This window comes from Rhamphochromis longiceps, linkage group LG7 (genome assembly GCF_057381845.1).
Source record: "Rhamphochromis longiceps isolate RC_006_pf linkage group LG7, R_longiceps_female_GT1.1, whole genome shotgun sequence".
Lineage (NCBI taxonomy): Eukaryota > Metazoa > Chordata > Actinopteri > Cichliformes > Cichlidae > Rhamphochromis > Rhamphochromis longiceps.
Genome location: NC_140563.1, coordinates 20,527,065 through 20,548,505, shown reverse-complemented (window position 1 = coordinate 20,548,505; position 21,441 = coordinate 20,527,065). Strand labels below are relative to the sequence as shown.

Sequence of the window (21,441 nt, the reverse complement as noted above, 5' to 3'; positions counted from 1 at the left end):
CGTTTTTCCTCCAAGGTGAAACCGAAGCCACAGATGTTACCCCCTGTCAAAACCCTATTTCCTTTCTGTTAGGCACAAACCAAAACCCTTAATCTGTAATCTATCACACCAAAGTTTGATACTCTAACCTAAACACACACACACACTTGGTTGCCAAGTGTACAAACTGTTAGAAAAAAATGACACATTTTTCCTTACATGTGGTTTCACATCTGTTTAGTTTTTAACACTCAGTTGGCTGTGGGGGCCTGAAGGCAGCAGGAGGAGGGGATTTCTTTTTTTCCATTGGTCACCATCCCTTAAGAGAAGCATGACGTCAACAAAAGACTCAATAACTGCACTCAACGCGTTTCAATAACTATTACACACAAACAGACATATGCACACATGTGCATACACACACGCACGCATGCACTCGGGGCGCCTTTGAATCCATCTGTTTGCCTCCTCCTTTCAAACTGTCGTTCCAAGACAGATGAGGTTTTGAATAATTAGTTTTTGATTATGAAGTATTGGAAATGAATTTGTGCTTTGAAGTGTAACGTCATAATTTACCGTCACCGATAATGACCGTGTTTGCCATTAACAGAAAGGACATGGCGCTGTACAAATGTCACAACAGTAGCACTTCAAATAATGTATGAGAATAGACTCGCAGAGTGCATCGGTGTTTTTTTTATCGCTTTACTGAAAATAACTCTTTCAGTTCACATATAGTGAAGTCGCTCAGTATTCAGATAACCTTTATTTTAAATGCACGCACTCGATATAGAAATGGTAAAAGTAAAGTCAGATTTCCTGAAGACTACATATGTGTATTTGGGTTAAGCTAAACACAAACCGCAAGGGCAGATAAAACCTTTACCCAGTCGCTAACACACTACTCTGTGTGCATCTGTACTACCTTGTCACAGCGCACGGACCTGTTTATCTCTTAGGGCCACTTTTCCCACTTCGGCGTCTCTCCTGCAAACTGCGCGTTCACGCGCTTCTCAGGCCAGCCCAGTATCCCGGGCGCTCGCTCCCGCGCCAGGCTGGTGGAAAAAACTGCAGAGGCTGTCGCTGGAGCCACGCAGAGAGGAGCGGTGTGGGAGAAATCACGGGCACTGGCAAGAGTTGAGCGGCACACACTCACACAGTCGCACAACACAGGCAGATTTTGTCGTTATTCCTGCCGAGGGCGACGCTGTCAGAAGCGGGGTTCATGGCTGCCAAGAAGTGATAGTATCGACGAGGAGCTCTTCGCCGTTCAAAAAAGGTATGGAAAAGTTAGCTATGGGTTCATTTTTCGCCCCCCTTCGCAAAATTGAAAGTGTCTCAGCCACAAGTCTCGCTAGTTTCTTGCGGCTGCCCAAGTTCCAGGTTGTCAGCGAAGGTATGTCGTGTCTTTGAGGAGGGAAAACCCCCCAAAAACTAGCGGTTCCGTGTTGTAATGTCAGATTTGTGCAGGATAGAGATGTGAGGAGAAGCCAGCGGAGAAGTTTGCTAGCCGTGCTCGGCTTCAGCGAACTGAGAGCTAATCAGTGACTGCGTGCTGACTTTGTAACATAGCTGCTGCTGCTGTCATAAGTTGAGTGAGTGAAGGCTGAAGTGGAGGGCTACAGATCAGTTTGTTTAAGAACAAACGCACAAACAAAAAGATGCCACTCGTGTGTGGTTTTGCGTACACCTGGTGTGGAATTGAGCCCATCCCCAAAACACAGCTTGGCCGTGTTTACAGAACAGGATAGGCAGAGCTTAACTTTAAACTGCTGACCAAACAGGGGTCCAGGGAACACCAGGGGTCTTTTAGTGGGGAGTGGGAGATGGGATCGTGTGTGTGCGTGTGAGAGAGAGCGAGGGAGAAAGAGAGAGAGAAGTCACCACCCTGAATGGGGATAACAAACACAGTGGAAAGAGGATGTTTCGCTATTCTCAGCACTGTTACTTTCCTCCCCGCCGAACACTCGTGCATTTATGTGCAGATTATATGCAACAAAACTAAAAAAAGAAATCAACTTTCTGTCACATGCATGTAGTGCCCCTATAGATTGTACTGTTTTAATGCATAAACTGCATGTATTTAAAGATCACCTCCTGGTTGTTTGGAGTGAGTGGGTTGCTAGAGTCCTCCTTGCAATACTGATAAACAGGTGTCGGTTCACCAGTTTGTGTGTCATTCTTCCCACTCAGAGATTCAACTGATTGTTAACACTGGGCTTCATGATCACATGATCATCTTACCAAAAAAACAAAAACAAAAGAAAGAAAAGAGAATCCGATCCTCCTGTATCCCACTCAACTAGTCATTTAAATCAAACCCAACAGTGGGACCTGTGTTGCAAAATAGATGCTGTTGTCCTGCATTTCACTGGGACTGCTTTTCAAATGCATCTGTTTGTTGTGTCAGCTTGTTTTTTTCTGTTTTGTTTCTTTAATATGGCCTAATCACAAGGCTGAAATTATAATCTACAGCTTTAAATATAATACAGAATTCACCACTAGTGTTGTGAAAACCTTCCTTAAATTGCTACCTAAAAACTGAGCTCGAGCACCCTTTTTTTAAAAAAGTGATACTTTTGCCTTCCATCTGTCGAGCCAGGCGTGTTATCTGTAGTCAACTGTCTGTCCCGTTGTTTTTGAAGATCGTCATGGATTCTGCGTTACTTTTAAAGAGGAGGAAAAACAAGAATTGCCAGATTTCTTAAAATACCCTTTACTTTGGTCTAATTAAGTATTAATTGGTCTGGTGTTTTTGTTTTGATTTTTTTTTATCGCTGATTGTAAAAGTAAAACTTTCTTCTGTTTCAGTGTTACGAGTCACTGCCAGCAAAAGTTGACAGAAGCGGACGCTGAGCTCTTGATAAACGAGCTCTGCTTTGTGCGTTCATGTGGGATTGAGGTTGTCGGTCCTTGTTTTTGCTTGCTCCTTTCTTTTGTTTTGATTACAATGTCAACAAAGGTGGGCATCTGGGATTGTTACCTCACCCGGTGGAGGCAGACGAGAGGGAGGCCAAGTTGCCGATCTCAGATTTCCCTTCTGATAAGTGCCCTGTGGATGCTTATCCCCCGTCCTGAAGTGTGCGAACACAAAAATTGTTGGATTGTTTGCAGTATCTCAGAGTTGCAAACATACCTGACATTCTTTGTGGTGAGCAACAAGAAGATAGTGTTTTCTCTGGTTGACAGAGCTGCAAGAGGTTTTATGATTCGCTGTTTGACTGATGGAGGTGCAGTCTGGCAGCAAGATATAATAGCATTTTCTTTCTTCTTCTTTTTTTTTTTTTTGCCTTTGACCTTGCTGTTTGCCCATCACAGATTGTCAGGTGTGGTGCTGATCTATGCTACCAAACTGTAAATGATATAAATGGGATCTAAATGACCTTTTACGTTACACTGGGCTCCTTTTTGTAAATGCCTTGGATGATGCGTTGGCTCGGAGACATGTCTCAGAATCTTTTTGTGTTGTGAACTGGAATGAAAGTTGTCTTTGTTAGCTGGTTAGTTCAGTGACCCAGAGTTTTGCCTGAACTGGGCGTCATTCCTATTTGTTTGTCAAATACTATTTGTTTGGGTTTTTTTTTAAAAAAGTGGATCCTGGTACAGTTTTTTTTCTCAATAAATAAAACAGCCTGTGGATTTCCAAAAAAAAAGTTGTTGTATGAAAACTTAACAGTGCAAACTTTAGTCAGGTGTAACCAAGAATATGACTCAGAATGGCTGAAGAATCTTCATCAGTAGATTATGTAAATGGTAAATGGCCTGTATTTATATAGCGCTTTACTAGTCCCTAAGGACCCCAAAGCACTTTACATATCCAGTCATCCACCCATTCACGCACACATTCACACACTGTATGTGCTGCCTGATTGTTCATTTCACGGGGTCAGTAATATTAGCCCTCTGGATAGGAAGTTTACAGTGTTGTTTTTTGAATGTTTTATGAAATTGAAAACATACAAACAGGATTTCGCTCTCCATAAATTACTGTAGTTTGAGCTAATGAGCTTTGTGTTTAAACATCCTTACTCTGGTACAGAGCAGCGTGACAGCGCTGAACACATTAAAGTAAAATATGTTATGGATTAATCTGAGTCTCATGACGAGGTCGCTATATTGATGAAGCTTTATTGATGTCAGTGCCTGGTGCCTAATGTTGGATATTATTCGAAAAAAGTCAGTTTATTACACATTACTTGTTACTTACACAGGTGCTACATTACTCTGGTGTTACGTCATAGCACGTCCTGAGATACACTGCTGCATAATTGCAATATTACCTATACCGTAATGAGGTTTTTCATATTTAAGTGAAAACACAAAGTCGAACAGCAAATCAATATGGGAGTGCCCATGTTGTGTCCAGTTGGAGCATATGGGTTTAGGATTGGAATTTTTAAACTCAATTAGCTGTGTGCACAAAATTTAGATGTCTGAGCAGTAAGAAAATAACTTGCTTACAGTCCCACAGCTTTCTTATTCTTCCTGCTGATCGCTCATTTCTTTCTGCCTCTGTCTACCTCGAGGTTCTGTACGATTTTGTTAGTGCATCCCACTCTGCTGCAGCTTTTAGGCATTTATCAGCCAGAATTGACACGGAGGCACATTTATGCAATACAAAGTCGTTTTCCTCCGGTGTGGGTGGGACTTAATTGAGCTCAAGTATTTTCTGGCAACTTGATCTTTTAGTGCTGCTGTTTGGAGGTTATTGAAGTGCGTTATGTGGGACTGCATGGTTAAGTCAGTGTTAGAGATTTGCAGTATGCATCATCCTTGCTTAACTGCAGAAAACCCGTCATGAATTGAAAGTTATTCTCACACCCTTAGTCTGTCATTTCATTAGAACCTGTGTTTGTTTTTGTTTCAGTTTACAAGAAATAATGCTGATAATTGGTGTTATTATGAAGGTGTTTGCTTTGCAGAAAATTCAGCAACCTAAAAAAAGGTCATTTCTCAGATGGTAGAAGGTATAAGTATGACTGGACCGAAACAAATCTGTCAAGGATGTGTCATGTGACACCATGACCTTTGATCCTTGACCCCTGAGCTTGCTCTGGGACAAAGGTTTAGCAAGGTAACAGGTGTGACCCAGGGGTTATGAGATGTACACACATACAGCTGCTCAAAGGCATTCCTGTTGTATAAAAGTAGCAGTGGTACCAGATTCAGATCTTATTACTGCAGCTTTTAACCTGGATTTTACGTCAAAGTGAGGTTTATATTTTATGTCTTTCACTCTCTATCAGGTTCATCTTTGCATTCCTGATATACGTTGAGATTGGGGGCAGTAGGCTTTTGACTTAAGTACTTTAAACTCCTTGTCGTTCATGTGAATATTTACTTTATTGCCATTTTGTACTTCAGTGCCACTACAGTTACTTTGGATTGATGATGAGCAGTTAGTGCAGTCCAGCGCAAATATAGCTACAATGGTGAAAGATTTACTCATGTATCAGTATTAATAATGATACAGTCTATCAGTGATTGGGACTATTTTCCTGCATTGATTATCTTTATACAGATTACCATAAGGATGTAAATATTTTTTTTCTCATAAGTAATTTTGCTTAGTACTTTCTTGTAGACAGGCACACCATGAAGGAGTAGTTGTTATACTATTTCTGAGCCTGCTTACAAGATCCACATGTGCTTTGCAGTGACTGTGCTCTGCGGTCACATGGATGGCACATGGATGCCCCCACAGTGCCTCTGTGACCAAAGTTGAGCCTCACACAATGGATCTGGAAACCCCCACCACTGTCGTTAACATTTATTTCAATATTCCACACTCAGTTGTCCATGCATTCACAAATAAAGGCCTGGCTGTACTTAACTTGTGATTTGAAGCACACAGAATTTATGGGAAAAACATCAGTATCAGAATGAGAATCAGTGACATTCTCAGGATTTCATACTGGTAACATTTTAGTATACAATGTGTGTAGTTCATCTAATTCCTGGAAAAGAACAAAACGCAAACTTGAAACAACTAATGTAATTCTTCTCTATGCTGCTAACTTAGGAGTCCAACACACATTACAGGCAGCTGTGGTGAAGTTAGCCTGGCAACAGTCGAGTAATGGAGCCATGAAGCAGTCACGCTTCCTGTGACCGGGCATGTGTAGTGTTTGTTGTGGACACAATCAAGAAAACTAGTTGAAAGTACATGTTGCTACCAGGATTGCATGGACTGAAGTTTAGCCAGCCATATCTTTGTTTTTTTTTTGGTCAAAATGTATTATTTCAGTATAAGTAGCAAACTTGTTTAAAATTCACACGTACCTCTTTTTTTATTTTTTTATTTATTAAATGCCACAGTCCTTGTTCACCTTGTTACATTGTGAGGCATTTGGCCATGTTGCTGTTTCACAGCAAAAACACTCCTGATTTTAGAAGGTCATTGGATCCTGATAAAGTGCAGTGTGGGCTAGAAGCCATCTCCAAATCTTCAGCTCTGTCTATGATCGAGGCAAAGCTGGAGCCCGATTGTGTTTTTTTTGGGAAGTCTGGTCTCGGTGTAATTCATGCTGGCAGCTCCAGGTCGCGACTTCTTCTGAGTACATTTTGCAGCTATCAGGCAATAACACTGCGCTTACCAAAAGTCAGTGTAATGTCATCCAAGTCATCCAGGTAGGAAAATGTCAGAAGAAGTTCAAATGAATTTACTGGATGAACGGCAGAACTATTGTTATTGTTGACTATTGTTATTTTTTTTTGTCATTCATGAAATCAGAGATATTTCATGTATTCAGTAATTCAGTGTTAGTAGCTGGAAATACAACTGACATTTTTCAGTTTTTTTCTCTGATTTCTGTGACCTGACATGTCATCATTCCAGTTGGCTCAAGTGTCACCACTTTTTGAGTCAGTGCTGGGAACACTGTGGATAATTAAGATCACAGCAGCATTTGGATCGTATGTCAGCCACAAGGCTTCTACTTCTGCCTGGGTGTTGGATCATTTAGAAATGGGACATTCAAGTCTCACCCACAGCCAATTTGTGTGGGTCTGTGTGAAAGTTGGTGTCCTCATACATGTGTTATTTATGTGCTCAAACGTGCATTAAAGCAGTGGGACAAAGCCTTAAAAAAGCTAATAAGATTTGTTTCTGTGTTGGGCCTCAATCCAAATACCTAGCAAAATCTGCTCCAGGATTTATTATTCAAACGGTAATTCGCAATGTTAATGTTGCTAATCTTTACTGCACTGGCTTTGTTTTCTATTTTGAGGTCCCATTCACTCACTGTTGAAATGTTTAGTTTAACCTTTAGAAGAATGTTGACTTTGCAAACATTTGTGATTATCTGGGAAATTCAAGGCTGTGGCTTTGTTGATAAGCTGTTAGCTCAAGTGCTGACCTTGAGAATGTAAGTCTAACGAGCTATCAGCCGAGCTTGTGTTATTATAAAGCGGTGGTGCATATAAAATAGATTTCACCAACATCGATGTTTGCTTGTTTTACAGACGCACATTACTTGCATTTTTTAATTCATCCATTAGACGAGTAACATGAGACAGGAGCAATCAGACAAAGAGTTTACTGTAGACTTTCCTATTATATTAAGTTATGACCCATATAACTTTGGCCTAAAACATAATGCTGCTGCTCGCCCCGTGTCAAACTTTGCCCTTTCGCTAAAGTGTGTCATTCAAAAGTGTGTCTCCTCTTCACAGAGCAGCAAATGTTTGGCTTTTTAGTACATCCCAAACTGGCTTATTGGGCTAAAGCTGCTCCACCAGTGATTTAATGGTGTCAGATATTCTCCTTTTGATCTCACTAGTGAGTGTGAGATAGACTATTCCTGTCATCATCATCATCATCATCATCATTGTCTTGTTGGGTCCATAAAACCAGGGCTAGTGGTGACGTAAAGCCCCTTTTATTATTGACGTCTTCCAGACCTTTCACCGGTTCGACTGCTTGTAAAAACTAATGCAGGGCCTCATTAATGTCTAGTTAACAGCTGATTGATGTGCGTCATGTCAAATATTACATTAGCTATTGCTTTTGGTGGTTAGTGGAAAGTGGATGGATGATAATTGAGCAGTATGGAGGCTGAAAGCTATACCCGTTTTGATTTTAAATTCACTCCTGTGTGTCAGATAGCGCTAGGCTGGAGGGTAGTGCCATTTACATTGGCAAGAAGTTTGGGAACCCTTTGGAATTACCACGTATTTCTGCAGTGATTATGGGATTATATGGACCAGCAACCATGTCTTGATACTGGTGACTGGTTGACCACGTTCATCTTTGTGTTATATACTAACTGGGCTATATTAAGTCAGAGAAATGTGCGGGCTGTCACATGCACTTTTTGTTTAAAGTGTAATAATAAAGGAAATGCTGAGAAACAAACCAGGAAGCTCAATAAAGTATTCTTTAAACTTCTTTGCTGTCTTAGCTCCTTATGCCTCCCTCACTGTGAGAACTAACACAAATTGCTGCCTAAGGCTGGGACGGAAGACGGCCAAATAAAAGCTAACAATATGTAGAGGGAGATCAAAATCAGGGCGAATCTGGTTTCCAATTTCATTTAGAAGCTGAGTGCCTCCAGGCTCGGTCCCACAGTTCTGCATTTCTGGTGATTAAATCTGAGATGAATTATAGCGCTGGCTTTGGCAATCTCACAATTCAGTTCAGGTTCTCTGTGTGACGATTAAATCCGGAAATGTAAATTTATTCTCCCTCCAGTTCTCATGATGTCGAATCATTCCTCTTCTTTGCTCACTGAGCTACAGGTTGCACTTAACTGACATTCAAGATTAGGGGTGGCAGGATGAAGAAAAGACACTCTGCCATATTCAGGTACTCTTTGATCATTGATCGAAGATCTTGATTAGGACTTTTTTTTTTTTTTTTGGACACAGACTAATAGACTAAGGGCTTTTTTTCTTCACCTCGCTAGAGTTCCTTGAATCTCTTTGTGTCACATATTTATTGTGCCAATAAATCAAAAATGCAGTCTGGCATTTGGCTTGTTTGAATGTGATCTATAAGATAGAAGATTGCTGGTGTTACTGCAAATTAGAGCAGGGCGATATGGCCAAAAATATTTATCACGATATATATTTGAAAATTTGCGATAACGATATAACCGACGATATAATTGATGCGAGACAAAATACAACTCCACAACATTACTAGCGCAAAAAGACAACCTTCCATTTATTTTCACTTAAACAAGAAGCTGGTTTTTATGTACATTAAAGCTTTATAAAAATGTAACAGTGCAAATGCAAATTCCTTGCTGAAAGTTTAACCAAAAGGCATTTCCAGTAGAAATGTGCTGACATATCCTGAGCATAACCATATATAATATCCACTGAAGTTAAAAAGAGGTGCTTTGCAACATTAAACTGCAGTGTGCAGTACGTATTTTTCGGACCATAAGGTGCACGGGATTATAAGGCACATTAAGCGAAACAAAGCAGTCAGATAAATCAAACTTTATTAAACTCATTCTTCTTGCTTCCTCCACTTCTGTACCATTGATTCATTAATGTTGAATTTTCTGGCAGCTGCTCTATTCCCATGTTGTTGCAGTATATTAATGACTAACCTCGTATTGTGGATGGATTATCTCAGTTGTTCTCCTGACTGAAGTTTGGTCCGTTTACAGCATCCTGCCATGCGATTGCATTTGTCTCTAACCATGAAGAACCTTCACGTTAACTTTTATAAGTGGAAAAGTGTTAGTGTTCGTCCTCCAGCTTCACTGTTTATGTTATGCTAACATAGCTGTGTCGCTAGCGATCACGTAGCACATCATTATATATCAGCTAGCCCAACTTCAGTAACCCTACAAACGTCACTGCTGTTTAGTTTCCTGTCTTCATTTATGTTGGAAGTGATAGCAGAGCTGTACGTTTGAATTTTTTCAGAAATCTCTCAGTCAGAACATGCAATATCATGCTTAGGTAACTAGCGAAACTAGCGAGCTAACTTCCGCTAGCTTCCTGCTAACTTCTAACTCCGTTAAATGTAATAACTTTTGTTTTCATGGATGCCTGGAAGTTAAACTTTATAGTTACACCTGGTAAAGCAGCAATGCTGATCGTTTTATTAAAGATGAAAGAATTTAGACAGTTTTTAACTCTTAGTGATGCTGCAGTGTTGTTTGACCTGAAGCATACGGAGTTTAGGACCCAGATTACTCCCAGATTTAAGAGCATCTTAGTCCGACAAATATGACAATAACAACGGCCGCTTGCATGTTCTGCAAAAAAATGTGCTTTGTTGTGTATCTGACGGACAAACACCAAACCAGTTCCACATCACGGAAGTTGCACCATTTTTACAAACCAATTCTGGTTCATCTGTTTCACTCAACAATCGGCCATGTGCGTATGAAAACAAAGGCACTGCGCATGCGCGTTTTACTCCCATTCTATCGCGATATTTCATTTTCCTATCGTTGCCTAACATTATACCGGTATTACCGTGAACGGTATAATATGGCCCAGCCCTACTGCAAATATATCATTTTCCTCTTTCTGTCACCTACCTATAATAGGAAGGGTAATAAGGGGTAATGCCAATAACTGAAGTAAAGATGTTTTAAATGTAAACCTGACGTTCCTAACTATACAGACGTGCTCATACATCTGAGGTCGCCCTGCTCATGTGCGTGCTGTACACCTGCACACATTCTCGGCACAGTCATCATACATCTCTGGAGCAGGTGAACAATATCCCCTGCATCACCAGTGTTTCTCAGCGCCGGCTTTTGATCTAGGACAGTGTTGGCATCAGGCTGGCCTAGTGACTGCTTTAGGGGATTTGCTCTGACAGAGTTTTACACTGGACCAGCGTTACCGAACAGGGAAACAGAAAGCCCTCTGACAAAACCTGTCTAAGAGGAGGGGGAAAATGCTCTCTCTGTCTCCATGTCTGTAGTTTTCCTTTTTTTAAATGTTTTTTTTTTCATGTTGAATTTTGGAGAATAGCTCCAAGTTGTGTAGATTTAAAGGAAGTGTTACATGAGCTGTATTGAACTCCATATATGGCAGGATAATCTCCTCTTCGGGCATCAATCTGCGGTGATGTATCTGCACAAGTATTTGTTTGAGTTAGGACAAAGCCTCGGTGAGGGGTTGTAGCTGCAGCGATGCCAAAACAATTCTGGCCTGCTGGAATGTGTTGAGAGCACTTTTGGCCAGCCTTTAACCTCAGTAACTCTTGTGGACTCACCTTGCATCTCAAAATAACTTGCTCCACGTCGTGCTAAGATCTCTCAGACATAACTCGAGGCTCTTGGACTTGTTTACCATAGCAGTGAACCTGAAAGTTAACTTTTCAGGGTGAACTGCAGTTGGTTTTGTTGGATATCAAAAAGGCTGTCAGTGATACAGCTTTGCCTGTAGAAAGAAAAGTCTTATAAACGATGCTTTTTGATGCAGGGTTTTGCTGAGTTTCATAGTTGCTTTAAGGTGCTTCCTATTATTTAGTCTCATAAATGACAGATGAGACGAACTGGGGCTATGAGCGTGGTTCTTTACAAATCCACGCTATGTAATGGTTTCTTTTTCTAACATTGCAAATGCATTAAACCTTCTTTCAGCGTTCTAAATGCTTAACTAGGTCATCATGACTCAATTGTTCCCATTCAAATGTGAAATGTAGAAATTGTCTGTTTTTTATCTTTTGCTCTTACAGTCAGATGGGCTGTTTCTAATCTTGTTCTAATTCACTAATGAACCCGACTGACTTCAATATTTGTCTTCAGTTGCTTCGGCTTTAGCTGATTTGGGCTTTGGGAACATTGTGTTAAGTGCTGTCTTGAACTGTAGCGGGTGACTGAAATGTATGCTGGCAGTGTCGCGTTTCTACAATCTAATCACTGTTTTATTACTATTTTGTTCAGCATAGACCATCAAGGAGACTTAATGTCAGCGAACCCAATTTTCACATCATAAAGTGAATAGTGTAGAGTTGGCACATAAATTACTGGCAAAAATAGAGACCCATTTGGGTGTGGACGGTGTAGTAAAATTTATAGCTGGGCAGTTAATATGTCCAATATTACAGTATTGGTGAGATTTCAGTAACATGAAAATCACATTTGCTATCACATGAAATCGTAGAGTGAAGGTGGATAAACAGACACAGCCGCCTTATTAGGAGTATATGAAATATAAAGCACTTTAGTTACATCATAAAACAGAAATAAAATAACAACAACATGAAACCACAGAACCAAAACAATAAAAACGATCTGTTCAGTGGTTTTGATAAAAGATTTAAAAAAAAAAAGATTTTCATTATTTGGCATCCCGCTGCTGTTTTTACATGTAGTGATCATATAGCTTGTTGGCATTGATGTTTGCACTTATAGTGGCATAAATGATTCTGTGGGCAGGAGGAAAAACAAATGAAAGACATACAGCCTTGAATTAATTACCTTTATTGTAATTCGTGAACACAAGTGGACACGTTGTTAAATGTGTAAGATTACTTACTTGTCTCTCTTCTGCTGTTCTTGGAGTTTTTCACAGTGGATGGGGGCAAAAATAAGGAGATGTGATCAAGGAGCACAGTCGCATCAGTCAAAAATATCCTTCTGTTTTCTGTCATTTAATGTTGTCCATCAATCAGTATAGCCGCTCTACACAAAACATTAATTTCAAAGTGTCCTGAAGTCTGCGACGTGAACTTCTGATGCAGCACAGATATATTTAGGGGTGTGTGGGTGCGCAAGTTCAGAAGCGAGATAAAAGGAAGGCACAATTTATTATGATTGTCATAATAATGATAATGTCTGTTTAATGCATCAGTGTGGAGATGAGCTAAACATCGCCTTGACTGGCGAGCTGTTACTGCGCACTTTGACCATCATTGATCAACGGCATCATCGTCCATCAGCACAACCCTAACATCCTGCATGTATTATACCGCAGTGCAGTAAATGTGAAATAAGCACCACAAACCACATTGAGAAGAATCATCATCATAGAGTTGAAGCAGCATTGGATTTATAGCAGGACCTTTGCAGTGGATGGTACTGTTTTTGACTCTGTAAACCTCGTAAAGTGGCGAGTGACCGCTCGCTCACAGGTCTGAGAAGTAGAAATTTTCAAATTAAGGTCAAGCTCGGTAGTAAAAGTTGGCTTTGGCCCATAAATGATTCATCTTTTGTCCTTCCTTAGTCCTGTGAGTTAAATCTACATTTGGACTGAACAGAAGAGCATTTCAAAAGCTGTGCACTTTACAGTGAGAAGAGCAATCGTACCTTATTCTGTCACCTGGCATTTCGTCGACGTTACACAACATTCACAAAAAAGCCTCCCAGCATTCACCACCTCCCCACTTGTAAACAAACATCTCCTGCCTGACCTTGCCTGACATAGCAAGACTCTTTCCCACAAATAATCCTGTTGGTGCTGCTCAAATTAAATTTGCAGACTCACCCCTTTTTTAAGTTGCCCAGCAGAGCGAGGGAACATCTCAAATTACATTTTTAACTCATCGAAGCCCCCCCGCTTCATTCTCTGTCACACTGAGTACACACACACACGCACACACACAGCCTATCCACACTGTGATCTCATTAGCAATAACAGTGCATGTCATATCTCTGTAACTCCTTCCTGGTGGTGCAAGGGCTTGATGAAGATCATGGTGCGCGACATGATCTTGATCGCATGAAGATTGAATGGGAAGAAAACAAACACTCCCATTCCTTCAGACTCTGGCCCACACCCCAGCCCATACCACAGCTATATCAGGCTAGCAGCTCATCGGGGACCCCTGGCAAAATGTCTGCAGGGGATGAGACGAGTGTGACGTGTCTGTCTGAGAATGTTGGGAAAGAATAAGTGGTGGATGAGAGAAACAAGTTTGCAGATTTTGTGTTTAAACTAACTCGTTGCCTGTGAAATTTCATGGTGATCATGATAGCAGGTCGGTGTCCAGCCCAGGTTTTGGCATTCAGCCACTAGATTTGGGCCAGGAACAGAAGAAGGAGGAGGAGGAGCTGGGAGTGCTATGATCCAGAGGACTGTTGACTGACAGGAACAGAGGTTGTGCACAAACTGGCCAATGAGCACGTGGCTGGCAAACAGGATACAGCAGCACAAGCTCCATTATGCAGTTAATTTTTTATGTCTGGATTCAGTCCTGGGATGGCATATTGTGAGATCAAAGTAAAAATATGATGCTCAGACATAAGGGTTCGTTCCTCCCTCGGGTTTTCTTTGGCATATTAAGGAGGAGTTTCATTAGAAATGTTGAGTGTTTGTTTTCTTCGCTTCGCTGAAGAGGAAATAAGATGTAAAGATGTAAAAATAGAGCATACATGCGTATCTGGCTTGCAAATTTCTCTTTTTTTTGCCAGCACATCTTTTTCTCTCCAAATACAAGAGTAGAGCACCTGCACCAACATGTGACAGAGTCTCTGCTGATGGTAGCATAGGAGATCAGAGATAAGAGAAAGTTTGTTTCATTTGCGATGAGTAATGATGTGGGACACAAGTTGTTATTAGGCAATAATGTTATTAATAGTAGATATAAATCAAAATCTTTATTCAAATCTCATTTAAAATAAACATGACTTCAATACATTTAGAAATCAAGAATTATTTTACTGACACAGTCATACCAACTCATTCATATTTATTCATACTACTTTATTCAAAAAGTGCTAAAGTTAGTTACCAAGTGTACTTTGACAATAGATATTTCCAGCCAGCTCACTCAAGTTAAGTCTGTGCATGAAAAACTAAGCTTCATCTTCCATATAGTATCCAGCTTAGTTGGAAATCAGACTAATTTTCTTGATTAAGAGCTCAACAAAACAAATTTCCAGAATCCAAATGAATGGATGAAAACACTTAAAAGCAAATGTTTCACCTTCCAGGGCTCATCATAGATGTGATCAAAGATTTGGATAGAACAAAGAAGACTTTCAAATTTTTTTTAAGATTGTTTTATGTTTACATTTTCTTTTTTTTAATTTAAAAGCTGTTAGTTTCATTTGAAACAAGGGAAACTAACTAGCACTAAGCTTAGGGGAGTGTAACATACTTGAGTGTTTAATTGCAAAGCAGTGAGCTACTCTGTTTGGATAAAGCATTCCTCTGCAGTGTACATTTCAAAGGGACTGTCTGCTGGATTTTACTCAGCGCTCCGTTTGATTTGCTAATTTCCTTCTCTGACTCCCGATACCTTTCTTGTCAGCTCAAACAAACAGCTATGTTCAACAATTGTATTTCTTTCTTTGAAGTTTTTATTCTGACTTAATATAAGCTGTACCTTTAAATCATTATGTCTGAACTTTATGCTATTTTTAAACTTGCTCACCTTTTGGGGCCTAATGGGCTATTAGCTTGTAAGTCAAGTCTTTGAAAGGAAAAGAAAATATGTTCGCACAGTTAACAAGATGCTGTATGCTGTTAAAGTGTTGGTGCAGGAGACAAATTGTCGCTGGTGAATTTTGGGCAGAAAACCATATTTAGTGAGAAAGATGAAGACAGCTTTGGAGAGCTCTTTAAAGACAGGTGTCTTTGAAAAAAGGAGGAATTCATCTCCTATTGGATGAGATACTTAATCTCATGTATGTATCAGCGTGGCTGATATATCAACCACAGTTGGCTATTTGGTATCTGCATCCATAAATGAGAATCTAAAAAGCAGATATGGGAGAAAGTTGACAACAAAACAAGATTATTTTTAAACTGCGTTGTCATATTATGTTTTTATTGAGTCATAACTACACATAACAAAAGTCGTCTGACACAGTATCAGTCAGGCTCTGATTAGCAACACCTTATAGTCTGAATTCAACTTCACACGTGCATGCTCTTTACATAACGGTAGCAATAATGTAAAAACATTGCGTTCATGCAGAAGGGAACGTTTGCCTTGGAGTTTCAATTCGATCCTGAGTGATGCCTTTCAGCCATCCTAATGAGTTTACATCACTCCATGTTTTATCTGGCTTGCTGCAAGGGGAGACAGTCTTAATGGTTACCCTGTGTTTTTTCTTGTCAAAGCGCGTTTTCTCCTTTCTTTGTGCCAACTGAAGTTTCTAGAGCTTGGTGAGTCTCCCAATCTGTAATTAGTGCCAACCATAAACAACTGGAATCCTGCTGAGCACTGCCACGGGTGGCTGCCCTCACCACGGCAATCTGGAGTTTCCCTTTTGTCCTTGGATGTGTCAGATGTAGAGCCAGCTTCCCACCCTGGGAGTTGAACAGTGGGCCCACTGTATTTAGAGAAAGGGAAAAGAAAGCCAGGGAGTTTAGAAGGAACATAGATCGAGAAAAATGTATAAATACTACGAAAGCAAGACAATTGAAACATCTCACATTAGGCCTGTGATAACAGGATTTTATTAAGCAGCATGGAAGACGTCAGGCTCCCTTTCTGTCCTCCTGCAGAATCGCATTTAAATATAGTGACCGATGCCATCTAAATACAATGCAAGGCCCTGACTCTTGGATCGGATCTGGTGCTTTTTCTGCCCTGGCTCTAAGATGCCCATTAATGACATCATGGTTAATGTACTACTTGGTAGCACTCCATTCCAGCTCATTGTTTAGCATTGCATGGTTATTCTTTCACACATATTACATCTACTCAGTCACTTGTCACAGTCTGCTTAGGTTACAAGATGCTTGAGTCATGACATAATCCATTTACCAGAGAGACGGAGTGGCTGGCTGATGCTGAATGAGGTTGGAGTGGGGGGGTTTTGTTTTTGTTTTTTTATTCCTGGTGAATGCATTTAGCACTATCCAGTGACTGGATTTGAGCCTCTTTTTGCTCAAATATTTCCTCTGAGGGTCATGGTAAAGTTGTTATCTTATGAACAGGGTCTTGGCCTGAAGATATGCTCTGTGGACCATAGCAGTCAGCTGCCCGTCCTGTGACTTCCTCGCCTATTTACCCTGGACATACAGCTAATGGAAACACATGCAAGAAAGGGACAAACATCTGCACATCCCATGAAGACAACAGAACCTTATTTTGAATGTTAAACTCCTTAAAACTGAAATCAAGGCTTTAACATGTCCTTTGGTGTTTTATTTGTATGATATTTGAGTCCACCCTGTTTCCCGGGATAGGTGTTTTGTGAGGGGTGACAATGCACACAAGGTTCTTTGTTCAGCATAAAGTGAAGGGTAATTAATACCTGTTAAACACAGATAAAGAAGGCAGGGTTTTTATGTATAACAGACCTTGGGATGCATGAGTTTCTCACAGAAACAGCGAGCTGAGCAGAGCAGAGGAGCCTCATGATGATAAAATCCTTTTGAAGTTTCTCAAGTTTCCCACCACAATTTACACAATGAAAGTTGTCTTTTTTCTAAATGTGAGTACATTCTGTGAATTCTGTCACCTTGCGGTTTAGGAATAAGCACTGGGGTTTCCTCTTATACTACAAAAAACCAAACCCTACTCCCTTCAGCCTTGTTTATTCTTCTAGCAGTAAACCTAAGAGTGGGGACGAGCCAAACTTGGGAAAAATAGGCAAATTCATTGAAAATTAGCAAGTCGACTTTTTCGAGATGTGACTTCATCATTACTTCTGTTGTTGCAGGGTGGGATCAAAATCTTCCCCGTGGTACTGAAAATGTTTTTTTAGTATTTTCCTGCGTATCGGTATTTTAGCATCATGGCAGCCCTCATAGCTTTACACTCCGTGTCTCTGTAAATCAAATACTTTTGCAGTGATCCTGTTCACAGGATTGCTGTAAGCTATCATGCATGTGTCTTTAAAACTTTGCATTTCTGTTCAGAGACCATAATGTCATGTGTGATATGGGGGGTAGTAACACGCTAAGCCCTTGATTCGGGTTCTGTTGAGTTTGGCATGTTTCGTTCCCATAGAGATTTCTTTTGATCAAACGGGCTGCTGAACATGCGAGTTGTCATGTCAGAACCTGTTACAAATCCTACTCTCGACACAGCAGGTCGATTCAGCCTTTCAGTTTTGATCTTAGAGTAACGATTTCCCAAACGTTATACATGAAAGATGTCCATAGCGCAATCAGCCGCTAGTAATTCATCAAAGTTTGCAGAGCCATTACAATATAGGCACAGAACAAGCAGTGGGTGCAGTAGTGCTGTTGGGATGCAATAAAACACTTTGCAGTGGCAGTAGCCTAGTGTGCTCAGCTCTGTATCTTGCCTCATTACCATTGCTTAACTGCCATAAAGAGTTGTGCAGCTCCTTGTGTCTGTCTGCCTTGTAGAAACACTGTAGTGCCCTGCCGATTAGAGCCAGAGGAAAGAAGTGTTCGAGCATAAACCCGGGGAGAACTGACCTTTTTAAATTCATATGTGGAGCACTTCCCCCTGACTTCTTATGCAACTTGTCACGCTTATTGAGACTTGTGGCATCTCAGACTCAGTTTCTCCTTCATTGTCCCTCTCATACCTTACAATTTAAAAATACTGCAAAGAGTAATGACTATTAAAAAAAAGTGGCTTCATTCCTAGTATAAATGTTCACCAAATACTTGTGGGTACTCCCCAATATTGACACATTCCCAGTACTCACACCTGCCGACCTCCCCCACCCTTTGCCAATATTAGTGTTGGATTATACATTAAGGGCCTAGTCATGTTTAGCAAGTTGACCCTCTTAAAACAAAACAAACAAAAAAAAAACCTTTCAGTGTAGACTCCCCAGCCCCCAACTCTAACAGTTTAGAGCCACTAGCAGAGGTCTGCCCTAACAATTCCTTATATAGCTTGGTTTCTTGCCTGAGCAGACTACATTATAAGTGGGCAAATCCAGAATGCCATGCCTACAGGGATGACTTTAGGGCAGGGGAGTGGTTCATGTCTAATTTCTGTTGAGTCATGGCTTTTAAAGAGAAATCAGGATGTGATGTGTTGTGGAGAAGGGGTTTGGATTGGCTTAGTCTGTTGGCATAATTAATGCGAGCTGAGGTTTGTGACTGGTTGATATGAATGCGTATGGAGATTATGACACACCAAGAGGGAGCGGTGTTTTGCCAGCCTCATTCCAAGCTTGGTGCTTTGTGGACAGGCACTGACCACAAAGCACAAAGAAGATATTTTATTACTATGTCTGATTGCTCCTACTATTGCTGTTATTAATTATATTTGCCCTTGTTGAGTAGAGCACTTCTTTATTTCTTGCCTTAGACTGTGTGTTGGTGCTTTTAGTGAAAAAGCAGGATAGCGGTGAGAGTCCTGCCTCCTCTTAAGAGATTTTTTAGGTTAGTTTTATCTGTAGTTAAGATGATGAAGCAGCTCGCGCTCCGCGTTCCCTCCCCCAGCATTATTAACCGTGCCGTCGCTCAGCGCCGTACCGGTCTCTTGAAGAGAAAAAGTTATCTGTGAACTCTTGATTTCCAAACTTTTCAAACTGCACAATTGTCGTTTCTTTCTAGTGGAACTCAGACTTTATCAAAATAAAGTTTTTGTTCTCAACTTGTGTTTTTTTTCCCCTTAGTTTTTTGTCATTTTGAAACAGAAATCAATTTCACGAGCCTATATACAGGATCTGACTTGTCAAAGGAGCTTACTGGGCTGCGTGATGATGACATTAAGCTGACACCTGTCTTCTTTTCTCTTGCTTTTCCTTTGTGCAGGAAAATTGCTTCCAGACGACCTTTGCCTTTTTCTGAAACACCACTGCTTTTGTCAGCCTCAGAATACTTCAGCCCACGCGGAGCCACATAGCTGGGCAGGTAAGCTAAGTCTTAAGTTGTTGTTTTTTTTTACTTACTGTCATCTGCTGGACTCCATTATTGATTATATTGGAACTGCGTTTTCAGTTTGTTTTAGTCTTTTTTCTTGGACACTCTGTACTCTTCTACTGAAGTGTCCATTTTGGGGGGTTGGAAAATATTGCTGATCCTGGCAAGTAAATACCATTTATACATGCATTATGTTGGGCTGTACAAATAAATTGTAGCAGATCAAAGTAGCAAGAGTAGAGCTTAAATATCACCAAGTCTGGTAAGAATTCCTTATTGACTTAGAATTAGCATCTCCAGCCCACCTGGAGAGAGTTGTATTGATGTAATAATCTTTCTGATAGCTCTGACTCAACACTGTATCTAGAGCAGGGGGGTCAAACATAAGGCCTCAGGGCCAGAATTGGCCTGAAACAGACACCAATCCAGCCCACCGGGTGGCTTTGGGAAAATAAAAACAAAACCTGTTTTACAGTTGAAGGACAGTCTGGGCAAAAGCATGCCAGGACTTTTCTCTGTAGTCGTGCTAACAGATTTCTTTCATTTACTACAACAGCATTTCTTTATCATGTTCAAAAACTGAGACATAATGTTGAAACTGTAACTCTTTTGCTTATATTAGGATATCTCACGGATTAAATGTGTAGTTAAACTTCCTTACCCTGACAGAAAGGGGAGTTTCACTGGTCCGACCCACTTAAGATCAAAGTAGACCGTGTGTAGCCCACAATATCCAATGGGTTTGACATCCCTGATCTCGAGCAAACGTGGTTCATTATAAGTGGGGTTAGACGTGCTCAAACAGGTACGCCATATTGTGTGCTTCAGTTTTTGCGCTCAGTGCCTGGGCTGATGTTTAATAGTGTCTTTGTGTGTGTGGCCCCACCATAAAACTTCTCTTCTGTGGCCAGTATTCTCATGCTGACACAGAAGTGCCACATAAAACACAAATTTTTCAAACTGTGTAACATTCTGACCCTGGTAACTCGGCTCCTATGAGTATGGGTGTGTTTATGTGTAGCTTAGTGTAAGTCTATCCACAACACAGCTGTATTTGAGTGAAACACGCCCATCCCAAGTCTTACTGAGAGGCCCGGCATGCATCACACTGTGATTGTAAACATGACCAAGGGAAGAGGTCAAGAACATGTCCGGGCATATTTCTTTTTTTTCCCACCGATTCCCAGGGCTACACTGAAAATCAATGTTATTTTGAGTGTGACGGTGAGGAAGTTTTCAAGTTCAAGAAGTTTTGGAAAATTTTTATTAGTAGTTGACCTATGTGTTAAAGATTGTCTCCCTTGGCGTTTAATTCAAGCTGTGTCCAAGTTATTCAATTGATATACAGCCATTCCTTTCAGCATTGGCTCATTTTCCTTTTTCTGGGAAGTGATTTCATCCCTCCTGACTTCATGACTTCATGAGTGTTGGTATTTCAAAATTGTAGCTTCACATCATCAACAAAGCTCTGGCAGCTATTTTTGGACATTGTGTTTTTGTTCTTTGGTACCTATTGCCATCTCTACTTTGACAACTTGGACTATTGTTGTGTTGTCATAATAAGGCTCTTACTTGTTATTTCTGTTTTGGATTTCCACATTAGCCATATATATTTTTCCATGTCCTTTGTTTCTGAGCTTTGTGATTTGATACAAATTGTCTGGTGTGTCTTACAAACATAAATTCTTCCGTTAACTGCAACAGCAGTTCAGTTTTCTCTTTGCACCTTTATTTTTTAAACAGAGTGTTTCATTGTTTAACGGTGGCAGATTTTAGAAAATCAGGGTA

At 40.5% G+C, this 21,441-nt stretch overlaps 1 protein-coding gene across 1 annotated transcript in view; it reads left to right on the top strand.

Moving 5' to 3' along the window:
• The first annotated feature begins 1,061 nt into the window (after window positions 1-1,061).
• peak1 (pseudopodium-enriched atypical kinase 1) overlaps window positions 1,062-21,441 on the top strand; it is a 106,635-nt gene continuing 86,255 nt past the window's right edge. The window contains exons 1-2 of the mRNA XM_085412786.1: window positions 1,062-1,258; window positions 19,546-19,644. The gene's annotated coding sequence lies outside the window, so the exon portion shown is untranslated. The remainder of the gene's footprint in view (window positions 1,259-19,545; window positions 19,645-21,441) is intronic.